At 33.7% G+C, this 13,781-nt stretch overlaps 1 long non-coding RNA gene across 1 annotated transcript; it reads right to left on the bottom strand.

Annotated features, from left to right (window-relative positions):
• Nucleotides 1-908: 908 nt before the first annotated feature.
• On the bottom strand, nt 909-13,764 carry LOC143232205 (uncharacterized). Its single transcript, XR_013017430.1, has 3 exons — nt 13,510-13,764; nt 10,798-10,864; nt 909-985 (listed from the first exon to the last, which is right to left on the bottom strand). It is a non-coding gene; the product is annotated as an uncharacterized LOC143232205 (long non-coding RNA).
• Between the last annotated feature and the right edge of the window lie 17 nt (nt 13,765-13,781).

The following is a 13,781-nucleotide window of genomic DNA, read 5'->3' on the forward strand; positions in this document are numbered from 1 at the left end:
ATGTACAAGTATGATTAACATGAATGGTAATAGTTGTAGTAAAAATCTTGTATAACACTCCATTTTGCTGGTAGGTTATAAACTTAGAAGTACTTGAATTAATTCTTTTCTACTTAAGACCGGATATTAGTTATGGTAGACGTTTTAAATTTGCAAGTTAAAAATTAGCTTATTTTCACCTGTTAAGTGCATCATTTCTTTCAATAACCTTTTCTGATGATCCACATTTTTCATTTAAAAATCACTTAAATTTCCTGTGGTTACAAATACAAGTGTTATAATACAGGGTGTTCGGAAAGTCACTGTGCACTTATATATTTATTAACAGACATGTTTCAATATAGAATACAGGAGGTAAATATGAATGGCAATTATAAACAATGTTCAAAGTGACCCCGTTGCCATCAATACAGGCCTGGATCCATCTTATTTTGTTTCTAAACACTACTATCAGTTGCTGGCTTGAAATAGACTGAATAAAATATGATTACAAAACTGCACAGTGACTTTCCAAACACTCTGTACTTTGTCCAGTATCAATCAATCAGTCATCTCTTTTGACTATTTCTGTCTGAAAGAAAGATTTTAATATCATTTAATTAACAAATTACGAATTTTGTTACAATATTTTATGATTAATTGTTTAAGAGTAAAACAAACAGGTTTAAATGAAAAATAAGAATTATAGATACTTTGTTTAGTAACCAAAGTGGTTACCTCTGTTTTAAAATTTAGTCTTGAGAACTTTAACTGCAAAACCAAAGTAAACAATTCTTCACATAATTTAAACTTAAAAACACATTGTTAGAATGGTATTACTTGAGCAATCAACCATTTGTCACCTGACAAAATACTATTTATTTCACAGATAAATTACCTGCTCCATTTTCCACTGTAAGTATACTTACATTTTATCCTGCTACTACAAATATCATCCACACCAGAAGGATAAGAACAGTTTTCTTGGGGCATATCTGCAAGTATACTTAACCAAATATAAATCAGTTACTTCTAATTATGAACAACCTCCTGAATAGTCTTAACATGCTGTTAAATGCTTTGCATATTCCAATGTTTACTATGTTATTTCTGATTGTGCTTGTACATACTGAATTAGTTTTCGAATTGAGTGAGACTATATGGACTTATAACCAGTTAGTCATGAATCTAGAACCCACCTATTAGGAGAACAAGACAAGTTACATTCATACCACAAGCGTTCACACTAGTACTTTTTATCCTCTTTACTGACTTTGCCATTTGTTGTGTTTAAAGTTATAAATCCTTTGCCTTGAGATGATATTAGATGCAAGCAATGTAATTACCATGTTTCACCAATATATAAATTGGAGAAGAAAACAATGTTTCTCACATATTTGAAAAACATTGGAAGAAGAGAAAGAAATTGGATCATTTCAGGCATTGAAGAAAGAGAAGTTACCACAGCATAAATGCTGCACATTTATTGGTGATCAGGATGTAAATAGTGAAGGGATCAACTTTCCAAATAAAAGTAAGATCACATTTATAAAGGGGATGAAGAAAAAAAATATTTACTTTGAAGGAAGCTCAGTTGAAGCATTAAGGTAATCATCTAATGAATATCTAGCATAAAAAGATTCCTTAATTGTTAGAAGGTTCTAAAAGTGAACAGTTAAAACTGATAAAGAGAGCTGAGAATTTTCAAAGCTTTAAGTTAAAAGTAGGTTCAGATAAGTATGGCTAAAAAGAGAAAGCATAATAACTTAGAAGTGAAAAATACAAAACTTACAAAAATGTAGATAAGTTAGGATTGCACTGCAGCTCAAAATAATTCTTGTTTGAGAAAAAGAAAGTTATGCTAGATATAAGAAAGTTGCTGACAACTAAAAAAACTTAAAATCACACAGAACTGTAGACATTCTTTCACAAATTTAAGACTTTGATACATAACTCCACATATTTAAAAAGATACTTTTGAAGAAAACAAACTTCATTATTCAAGTTTCTGCAAGGCAAAATATTTCAAATCATGCCACTGTAGACAGAAAGAGGTTATTTAATTATGTCAATAGAGTTAAATATTCTTTTGATCTTAGACAGTTACTTAGTGATACTAAATATAAATGAAATACAAGATGGTATTGCTGGATACCATAGTCTAAAGGTAAGCTAAGAATGCAGACTTTTGACACTGACATTATTATTATTATTATTATTATTATTATTATTATTATTATTATTATAAAACATTTTCCTGGAGCACATCAAGTTCTTGCAAGTAAAAATTGCAATTCAATTAAATGTAAGCATTGTTTTTGAAACTAAATATTACCCAAACTTTAAATAATAAAATTAATATAGCAACTTAGGTAAAAATAATCTCATATCTTCATTAGATAACATTTTGTTACACTGGAAAATCTATTTTTTGATAGTCTTATCCATATTTACAGAAGTATTTTCCCCAAATTTGTGCTGCTCTGTTCATGCACAAATTTTAGCTCATTACTAGCCTCTCACATTTTCATGCAATGCATCTCTGATAGCAGACAACCCTTCAACAACATAAGTTTGACCTAACTCTCAGCATAGCCAATCCCCTCTAGGCAACTCAGCTCTCAAAATTAGAGACTGGACAACAGAAAAGGAAACAAAGACATCAGAAGTGTGGAGGAAAGGTAAGAAATGCAAGATTAGGTTAGAATCTATTAGAAGTAAATTTTCATTGTGTAAAATTAACCTGCAACATATTGCCTTTACTAGAATCTCACAGTGACCTACCAGGTGGAGGGACTTATGTAACAGTACCTAGGTAACTCCCATCCTAAATGTTATCCAAAGGAAGCTCATTGAGTGTGTGGTTAAAGTAGGCATAGCTACAAAAGGGCTGATATTGCTAGGAAAAATCATGAAAACTGTGATCTCAAAACTCTTGTTGATGGGGCAGACATGTATCATTAGTTGTAGCCCTATTTTTGCATTAACTTACATCTGGTCTTGTTATCTTCACCATTTTTTAAGAGGACACAGTTTTCTTTTACCCGTTTTTTTGCCCATGAAAATATTAATGAATTTACATCAGTTTTGAGAGTTTTTAAAAAGTTTATACATATAATGTAGAAACTGAATGTTTTAAGCTGGTTACACACATTTTGATGTCTGAAAAAAAAATCAGTTTGAATGGTTAGCTTTAGTGTAGGATAATGTGCAATGCTTCAAAATGCATGCACAAGTTGAGCACCCAAAGTAAAGTTCTCTCACACTCTTGCTTTACTCTTCATAAGGCTAATGGTTGTTTATTACATCATGTTTATAATATAAATGCTAAAGTTTTCTTCCAATCTTGTAGAGTTCAAGTTTCTAATATTACTTATCAGTTAATCTATTACCAATTTTATTCACAGCCAATAAACACAAAAATCTAAACTCACCCAATCACTTATCTATATACGGCACTGAAATATTACTAATGGTTCCAACTACTAACTTCAGACTCTTCAATCATTTTGTCTATTTAGTATGTAGATCTTTTATTTCAGAAATCTCAAAATAATTATGATATGTATACCATTCTCTAAGCAATTATGAAGAACAAAAGATAAAGACCTGTTAAAAAAAAACAAATTACTTTCAAAAACTGATTTTTTTTTTGAAGTAACTTTGTTCAGACGACTATACTTAATCTTTTGGACCAGAATCTAATGGTTCAACTAAGATTTGTGTGCACTACTACAAAAGTGTAAACATTAGTTTAGCTGAAGAACTTACACAGATGATAGACATCCATGATCAAATCAGATAAGTTTAAAGAATAGAATACTAGATCAAGCAAAAAAGTGAAGAAATATGCTCCCCAAAAGATAAGTCAAGTCAATACATGAAAAAGAAATATGCTAGGACTAGTGGTCTTGTATGCAAGATGAAGCAAACAAAGAAAATATCCATAATGAGGAGAAAACCCACTTGTAGAGATGACCAAAGAAGGTCAAAACGTTGTTCGTTCCTCTACAAAGAGCTTTCTCACCCCATACCAGCCATTTCTACATATATAAAGAAGCATATTGTAGAACAATCTAAAAAAACTGTACATCTTGATTCTAAAGTTAACAGAGAATAAACACTATACTGGTAACAAGGATAGTAAAACTATCAATAAACTGAAACACCAAGTCAATAATGTTACCAGTGAACTACAAAGGTTCCAAAACACAATACCACTACTCTTTCAAAGTCATCTCAACTTTGATTTGTCCACAAAGCATTGCTAAATTTGAAATAGTACACTAGTCTTTTACACCCCTTCATTTTTTTAATCATTGCAGCAAGATGTGTTGATCATGTAACTACACTAATCATACTAATGCAGGTATTGAAGCACAATTCTCACTTTCTTGATTGGTCCTAATGTGTATAGATGTACGTTTACCTCATTCTTTACATGAATCCTCCTCATTCATGTGCAGTTTGTCAGTTTCTAGTATTGAGTTAATAACTAATTAACATTTCACATTTGTTTTTGATAATTTTACTTTTGGGGAGAGCAATTCCTTCTGAGGAAGTGAAGCTTTAATACATAGGCAGTTGAATACTTTGGATAGTTCTTTGGCTCATTTCTCTCAAATACAAGAGAAGGGTTTCTTTTCCTCTGCCTTTACACGAGTATTTAAAGGATGTTCTGTGCTTTTTGAGTTTGGTAAACAAAATGTTCTAAAAATAAACTTCTTCGAAAAGTTAAGGCATTCAAAATTTAATTACAGGTTGGAATTAGGCCACTTAAGTTTTGGTAATTGTCCTTATCTGCTTTACTCTGCATTGTTAAAAAAACATTTTCTTTGGTTCAGCAAGTGATTAAAGCTTTGAGAAACTACTAAACATGTATATGAAGTAAGAAGTCATCAATTTTTGAAAAATTACTGTAAAGAGTAGTACAAAATGTTGATAAAACTTGAGGTAAAAGATGATCATATGTTATGATGTCAGACCTTCAAAATGAAATATTTTTCTCAATCATTCCTTCTGTTGTGGCTATTTATAAGAAATTATATGCAGTGGAACTGTTGTTTTATTTTTTATGCTTTATTCAGTCATGTTTACAAAACAATAAGAGTAAATACCACAGAAACAAGTCAAATGAAATAGTGACATGTACAGAGACATGGGAAGTTTTGTTTTTCTCTGCTTCCATTTTCATACCTTATGCATGTGGGTCACTGTCTTCTTTGTTTTAGTTGCATTAGTATTGCATTATTCATGCATGTTTTGTTTTGTTTAATATACAAGTTTCTCAATGAAGCTTTTTTGAGCCAAAATTTTTTGGCTTCAAACAACTTGCTGTGAAAAACAAACTCCTCTGTGTGCAAGTACATATTTTAAAATTTACTATATCAAGAAAAAATTTAGAAAGGAATGCTGCTGTTCAGACTACATATAACCTATAAGAGTATTTGGGCATGTATGTATTCCCTTATGATTATGTAATAACGTAAACAGATTTGAAGCTGAGATTTCCTTCGGGAATAAATATAAGGGTGTCCAGTCTTAAATGGGATTTAAGACTAGGCACCCTTGTTTTTATCCCCATTCATAAATAGTCAACAATTTTGTCAAAAATGGAGATCATAATTATATTCTCCTTACTTGTTCCTTGCTCCTGTCCCAACATCATAATGCTCTGACCCAACCTGGCCCTCTGACGATATTTGTTTTTATAAGACAAAAAATCCAAGAGAGAAACAGACAATGATGACAAACATTTAGGTGAAATTCAACTAATTTGAGACCATAAATTAAGATCAATATGTTTTCCATTACATTTCTGAAAAGCTGGCAAATCAACTGACTGATTGGATTTAGACTGATCACAGTCTAAAATGTGATAATTTGTCATTTTAGATCAAATTGCATAAGACTGACATCTACAACATGATTAAGATTGTTATGTATACACTAGACTACAAGTAGTAGTAGAGTACTGTGGCACTGTTTTCCTACAAAGATACTGTAAAAAACTGACAAATCAACAAAATCAATTTAGGAATGTATGAAGAAGTATACAAATTGAATAAGTTCATGTGAGCAAGGTTAGTACTGAGTACTAGGCTTAACATTAGTGGCCTCAGTTGCAATGTATTAGCAATAGGCCTAACATTATTGTCACTCAGTTCTCAGATAACAACACTGGAAATGCTACTGTAGCCTAGAATAATGAAGGGGACTATTCCCAGTTTAAGACTGTTGTTTTGAATTTGCCTTTGCATCCAGGCATGCATATAAAGTTTGACATATGGCTGTTTTGTTTGCTCATTTAAAATCTCCAGGCCAATACTGAGACCAAAGTTGAGGTTACAACTCATTCGTCATATATTTGATTGAGGTACTATAGTGTAGGCCTAGCCCAATATTTAGGAGTTCAATGTGCAGTACAGTTTACAATTGATTACATGTTAGGTATAGTGTACCAGTACAGAATGATCACCGTGTATATATATAGGCTACTACAATGTGTTGTAGATCAAGAGTTGCTTTTGAATACTTTTTGGCTCACAGTGGATTTGCATATTATTATTGAAATTGCTTCCTGCATACAGCTACCATGCCAATGACCAAAATGAAACTTCTGCAATAACTGAAACCTAATTCTTCTAAAATGGATTGAAGCCAGCCTCGAATGATTTTTGACCAATCAAAGTGTAGCAAATCAGTAAAAAGGTATTTATAAATTCATGTTTATGTGCTGATAGGCCTAGATCCTAGGATAACATTGCAACAATCTTTGTCTAAATGTACACCTAGAATTTAGGTATGTTTGACAGTTTTACCAACATTGTTCTTCAGGAATTTCAGCATTCTTCTGACCATTATAAACTTTTTTTTCTGTATTTTTCACACTGCAAGATGAAAGGTGTTCAATTAAGTGGTGCACAAAAGTAGAAAACTGGCAAAAAAGAACCAACAAAAGGCTTTGGATTTAGTGGAAAGCTGACTAATATTTTCACTCAACTTACACAACATGATCTTCCAAATTAAAACCCATCTCCACCACCAGACATCACTTGTACTGCATTTGACAAGATTGAAGTTGAACTAAGCTCCACACCTACAAGTATTACTTTGACACCTCAGTGTCATCATAATGTTTTGACCTTGCAAAGGCTGACTCAACTGGCACAAGTCTAACAACTGATTTCACTTTGCTTGTAAATTCTCCTGATATCTCTAGTGTTAATGTTGATGCAAGTTGCTCTACAACACAGTCTAAAGTTGAAATGATTGGTGAAAATGAAGATCTACTGGACTATGATAAAATGCTTCGGTCTACAAGAGATGAAGAAACTAAAGCAAAAGATCCAGGTTTTTGACTCAATTTCTCTGCTGATGATGTGGTTTATTGGATAGCTTGTGGACCCACAGACAGTGAACACCACAGTGGGCCAATTAGATACTGTTTGCAAAGACTGTTCTTTGGGGTAAAAGCCAATGGTGAGCAATACAAAAGTAGTTACTGTATTTACCATTAACAGGGTCAGTTTACTGCTTTGTAAACTTTTTGTCCCTAAATATTCCTTGTGTTTTGTTGCAAATGAAGGGTTTGGTGACCAGTGAAATACTATTGTAATTGATCATCATGAAAGGAGCACTACTTACCAAGACTCTATGCTGATATACGTAACTCATAGACAAGGTTTAGGGTTGCACAAGAGTTGGAAAAACAAATTAAAGAGTGAAATTACTGGGTACGTCTTGGAGAATGTAATAGTTGTTATTCTTACATTAGCCAATCGTGGCCTGACTGAGGAACAGATGAAATATTTAGTTTGCTGCAGAATGAGAATTTAAGACTGCTTGAACTCATAAGTCAGTTTGATTCGTTTTTAGCATGGCACATTTCAAAATATGGAAATTCTGAAAAAGGAAATCCTTTTTACTTATCCAAAACCACACATTCATTGTTAAGTATATTCTTCTGGTTATTTTACCTTGTCAGTTAAGTATGTACAACACTTGGCTGAAGATGAGCAGCCTACTGAATGCTCCTTAACCTTTCTGGAACTGGAAAGCCATACCAGTGAAGAAATGGCAAACCAGGTATTGCAGAACTTATGTAAAGTTTGCAAACTCAAAATGTTTGAAAATGTAAGGGTCAGTCTTAAGACAATGCTGCTAACATGTCTGGGCATAAAAAGGGAATGCAGCAAAATATTTTAGAAGAAAATAAATTTGCCATACATGCACTATGCAGCCCATTCACTAAATTTGATAGGCCAAAGTGTTGTTGACTGTCATCAAGTGGCAGTTAATTTATTCTCTCTCAACAATGCATTTTCTCTATACATTTGTTTTTCAGCCTCAACCAGCCAGTGGAAAATTCTTAAAGCTGATCTTGAAAACAAAAGTGCATCAAAATTTCTTTTCGATACAACAACAGCAATTTTGCCATCTTTAAGATTTTGGAAGCTTTGGAACGTCTAGTTGAAGACCAAAAACAAAAGGAAGACATTATAAGAGAAGGAGACAATATTGCAAATAAAGAGCTAGATTTTATGTTGATCATGTAGGATGAGATGTTGCAAAACTTTCATAAAGAAAGTCAAGTTCTGCAAAATGAGGATGAAAACTTAAAAACACATGCAGACCTGTACGCGTCCTTAGCTGGCTAACTACGCACTTTAAAGAGGGATGACTTTGAAAGATATGAAGCAGTTGCAAAGGAAATACTACCAGATGTTGATTACAATGCAGCTTAAAAACTCTCAAAAATGTCAGAAAGAAGGTACTCAATGACAAAGATGCACAAGTAGATCTAAATGCTAAAGATAAATTCTGTATCACCACCTTCTCCACAATTGTTGACAAACTAGAAACCCAGATGAGAAGAAGAGAGGTATACAAAGAAATAGCAAACAGATTTTCTTTCCTAAGTGATGTGCCAAATGATGCAACTTCATCTGCTGAAACCTGAAAGGTGTTCCCAAAAACTAATTGATGCTTACCCAGAGGGCTTTGAAACTAATCTTTATGTGGGGCTTCACAAGTTTCACACATGTGTGCCATAAGTTCAGTGCAACAAAATCTGTAAAAACCAGATTCAGGTCATGCTGAACTTTATAAAATAAATTCAGATGACAAAACTGAGTGTCCATTTCCAAACGTAGATATTGCACTGTGTATGTTTTTTTAACATTAACGTTACAAACTACATAGTTGATCATTCATTTTCTCAACTAAGGCATATTAAAAATCCTAATAGAACAAGTATGTAACAAGACAGACTGGATGCCTTGTCTCTGCTAAGTATAGAAGGAGATTTGTTATGCCAAATTACTTTTGAGGACTTATTCAAAGAATTTGAAATTAAAGAAAATCTAGAAAAACTTGCGACGTCTACTGCCTCAACCATACCAGGGCTGCATAGGATTTCCGATCAGACCTACGCAACCGTCTACGAGATGCAGGAATCCGACCTCGACATCCAGTCAGAGGCATCATCCTCACCCAGCAACATCGTCAAGCACGTCTGCAGTGGACTCGGGCACATCGGGTATGGCCTCATCGACGATGGAGGCATGTTTGGTTCAGCGATGAATCACATTTTTATGCTTCTTAGGCAGGATGGAAGGACCCGTGTTTACCGTCGCCGAGGTGAACGTTTTGCAGCAAACTGTGTGCAGGATGTTGACAGATATGGTGGTGGCAGCATCATGATGTGGGCTGCCATCGCCTACAATGCCAGAACAGAACTTTTGCACATTTGAGGAATCTTACGGCTCAACGATACGTCGACGACATTCTTAGGCCCCATGTGCAACCCATCATGGTGAACGTCAACCACGTTTTTCAACATGACAACGCCCGTCCTCACACAGCCCGACTCACCATTGTGTTCTTGAGACACCACAGCATCAACGTTCTTCCCTGGCCCTCCAGATCACCAGATTTAAACCCCACCGAACATCTTTGGGACGAGATGGATCGACGTCTGCGATGGCGACAACCTCAACTGCAGACTCTACCTCAGCTTGCAGCAGCTTTGCAGGCTGAGTAGACAGCCATTCCACAGGATGTGGTTCGTCATCTCATCGCTTCCATGGGCAGGAGATGCCAAGCAGTTATTGATGCTCACAGGGGGGCATACTCGTTATTGACGTTGAGTGACGTTAAACGTCAACTAGTGAGCGTGGACTTCGCCTTTGCAGACTTTGGATGTTCAGCAGTGAATGTGCAAAGTTTCACACGTCATACAGAACTACCCAGAATAAACCTGTTGACAATTTGTCTCATATTTTGCCTTTTGCGTTTCTTTTTTTGAAGAGTATATTAAAAAGGTATAAGTAAATAGTTTGCTAACAGGGTTTTAAGTTCAAAGTAAGAATTTTTTAATAAAAGGGTTCAGAGTAAATTATTCATTTTTGTTACCAAAGTGAAAATTCTTAAACTCTGAGTGAAAACAAAGTAAAAATGATTTAATTACCATTAAATCAAGAAGCAATTTCCCTTACCATTTCTAAAGGAAAGGCCTCAGTCATTGACTGATTTTGATCTATGCCAAGTCTTAAATAAAAAGCTTTTATTTAATATAGTTGTGGAGTCCAACCTGGAAGAAAACTGAAGAAGGGTTATAAATTCTCAAACCTTTTCATTTTCAGCACTTAGCTTCCTAATGTCTTGTCAACTGTCCTTAATCCATCACTGATCTTACAGGAAAGATGTTTATGTAATAAACATAATATAAAATATATTGAACTTAAAAGGTTACTGTAATACAAAATAACAGCTTACAGAGGCTAAAACAGAAATATTGTATAAATCTGAACTTACTGAAACAAGCACAAGTCATTTCACCAAATGGATGTATAAACAGTAGATATTCAAATCAAAGATGGATCTACAGTAATGATAGTAGGAATACAGCAATCACAAAATGGGAATATTGCGACAGTTCTGTTAAATAGCCTGAATAATCATAATGCTAAGAGGTTTTAACAGTAGACATACTTATTTCAAATGCAACTCAAATCTCAATGGTAAAACAGTATACAATTATTTATTAAGTAAACATATTTCACATGCACATTGCATATTCCAGATCTTTGCCTGTGTTCCTACAATACTAGGAGAAAATTCATTAATTTCAAAGAAAGATATTGACAATGATCATCTTCCTACAGAGAGAATGCCCAAATTTGTGCAATGACTATACATAACTTTTTTGTTCAAATGAGATTTCAAAATTTTGTAGACTGTTGAAAAGTGTCCTCAGAGAAGTGCAATGTATGATGATCTTGTTGGATGCATTGAGAGAAAATTTAATGATTTTCTTTTTTTCCTTCTTCCACTGATAAAGCAACTATCCACATGGAAAAATTAATCATCATAACTGCTGCCTCTAGACTAACTAAAAACTAGTTAGCTTCTATATATGAAAAATTGATACTTGTAAATTTAATGTCTGGTTGGGTATGACAGACTTTTGTACTCTCCCCTCCTCCCCACTTTTTTTTGCTTAAGCAAAAATTACAGGCTTTATTTCATTGGACATGCTTCAGAAATTCCTTGAACCAGTTTTGTTTAGATGGCAGTTTGAACACCTTTGTCTTTTAACAAGATTAGGTAACCTTGTCATTAAGCAATTTGTTCAGTAGTACCTGAATGAACAACTTCCAAATTGGTGGATTGGTCATGGGACCTGATTTTCAAGCTCTTAACATTCAAACTTAAAGTCTTCACTTTTACAATGTTTTAAAAAGTACTAATTTAAACATGAACTTTATCTCAAAACTTTTGAAAGATAAAGATTCTTCATAAACAAGATCTGCAGTTTGACTTTCCATGTATCAACAAATTAAAGATATTAGGGTGATCCCACTTTTGAATACCCCCACATCTCATTGGCCATGGGAAAAAGGTGTTTTAGGAATAATCCAACAACTTTATTTAATATTCTAAAAGAATTTTAAGGTTAAATTATTAAACTCTAAAGTAGCTCAATCTCCAGATCTAACACCCTTAGATTTTATTTAAACATGGAACTTCAAAACAAGTGTATCAAATGAAGGTTAGAGATCTCCAGGACCTATGTAGATGTACTATAAACAGCTGTTATCAAAATAATCCCCAAAATGCTCAAAAATGTTTTTAAATGTTGCCAACTCATTGAGCTTTGTAGAGATATAGCTAATATTTCCAAATACCAGGTCATCCCACAAGTAAAATGTCATTTTCTAGGACAGGATAAGTTTAAGTGTATATTTCTTGGCTAAATGAAGTTATTTTCAAAGTTTACTTCTACGGAGAAGTTAAAAATTAGCCTTTGTACTTTTAAATTTTATATTAGCATGGTATTGAAAAGTATTGAGATATTGGCAGACTTATTGAAAGTGATGGAAAAATACATAAATCCATAAAAGTTGTTACTGAAGTTCTTTTTTCTTCTTTTAAATCTTAGTGTTACAAATGATACTATTTATGCAATGAAGTTTCTAGGCTTTTCATCCAATCTGACCTGGTATAAACATACTGACAGTATCAGTAGAATTAGTGCCAGAATTAATGACCTCAGATGCATTGGTAGCAACCAAGACAATTCTAGCAACATAGAAAGCTTACATTGGACCTCTGAGTACAATAAAAGATTAATTTGTAACATGACAGATAACCAACAACAGAATACAGAATCTAATGAACAGAGCAATCAAATTAGGTCATGTACTATCCAGAATGCCTTCACTCACTAACTGAACTACCACTCGTAAAACAAATGCTTTAGTCGACTCATTACCCAATATTACAAAGGAACACACAAACAAGAATTTGCCCAAGTCACATCTACTCCATCACTGAATACCTTATTTTAAGCTCTGGGCAGGTATATTTTTAAAAGGCATCTTTTCAGTGAAAGTGGTTCTCAGAGTACTCCAGTTACTCTCTCCCCAGTTAAAATGTCAACTATTGGATCTTCACATCCTAGGCCCATGAAGGACCATTCAGATATACTTAATGGTTAAGTTTTAATTTATCTTTATTATCCACCTAGGTTATTCTAGAATTCCAGATGTCTTAGTGTATGTCATATCAACTCGGTATTAGATAAATATTAAAAGCTTAACTTCTTAAACTAAAATTGTGCTTATAAAATAAAATCAGTGCAACTGTCACACACTGCAGAATGCACTTTCTCGTTCATAACATTTGTCAACGATGATCTCCAACACCTGATGTCACCACGAGTTTAAACAAAAGACATCCATGACGTGTCTGGACTGTCCATGCTTTGTCAGAGACACTCAAAGTTCAAGATCTAAACAGTTCTTTTCACCTTTGTTTCAAGTTTGTCAATGATAGATTTTACCGGATGCTTAATATACTGCCCTTGAAAGTAGAAATTTACTTACTTAAATTAGGATCAAATCATTAGTTTTGCATTACCTCAAACAACGTACAATAATTAGGCACGAGATTAACTACTGATATGTAGCATACTTGTGAAGAAGGTTACACAAGTCTTTGAGAATTAAAAAAGATTAAACTCACATGTGGTACTCAAGAGAAAAAGTTTCAGGCACCCTCAACTGACTCAAGCTCCTCTGGATCTTGGTAGATACAGGGTGTCTGGAAAGTCACTATGCAGTTTTGTAATCATATTTTATATTATATTTCAGATTTTGATCCCAATATGGTTTTAACAACTGAAGAACGTGTATGGCTCATCGAACACGTATTCCAAGAAGGTGGTAGATACACAGATGTGGTGCGACAGAGATTTACTGAAAATTTCCCAGATACACCTGTTCCACATTGCAATG

The sequence above is a fragment of the Tachypleus tridentatus genome, chromosome 11 (genome assembly GCF_004210375.1).
Source record: "Tachypleus tridentatus isolate NWPU-2018 chromosome 11, ASM421037v1, whole genome shotgun sequence".
Classification (NCBI taxonomy): Eukaryota; Metazoa; Arthropoda; class Merostomata; order Xiphosura; family Limulidae; genus Tachypleus; species Tachypleus tridentatus.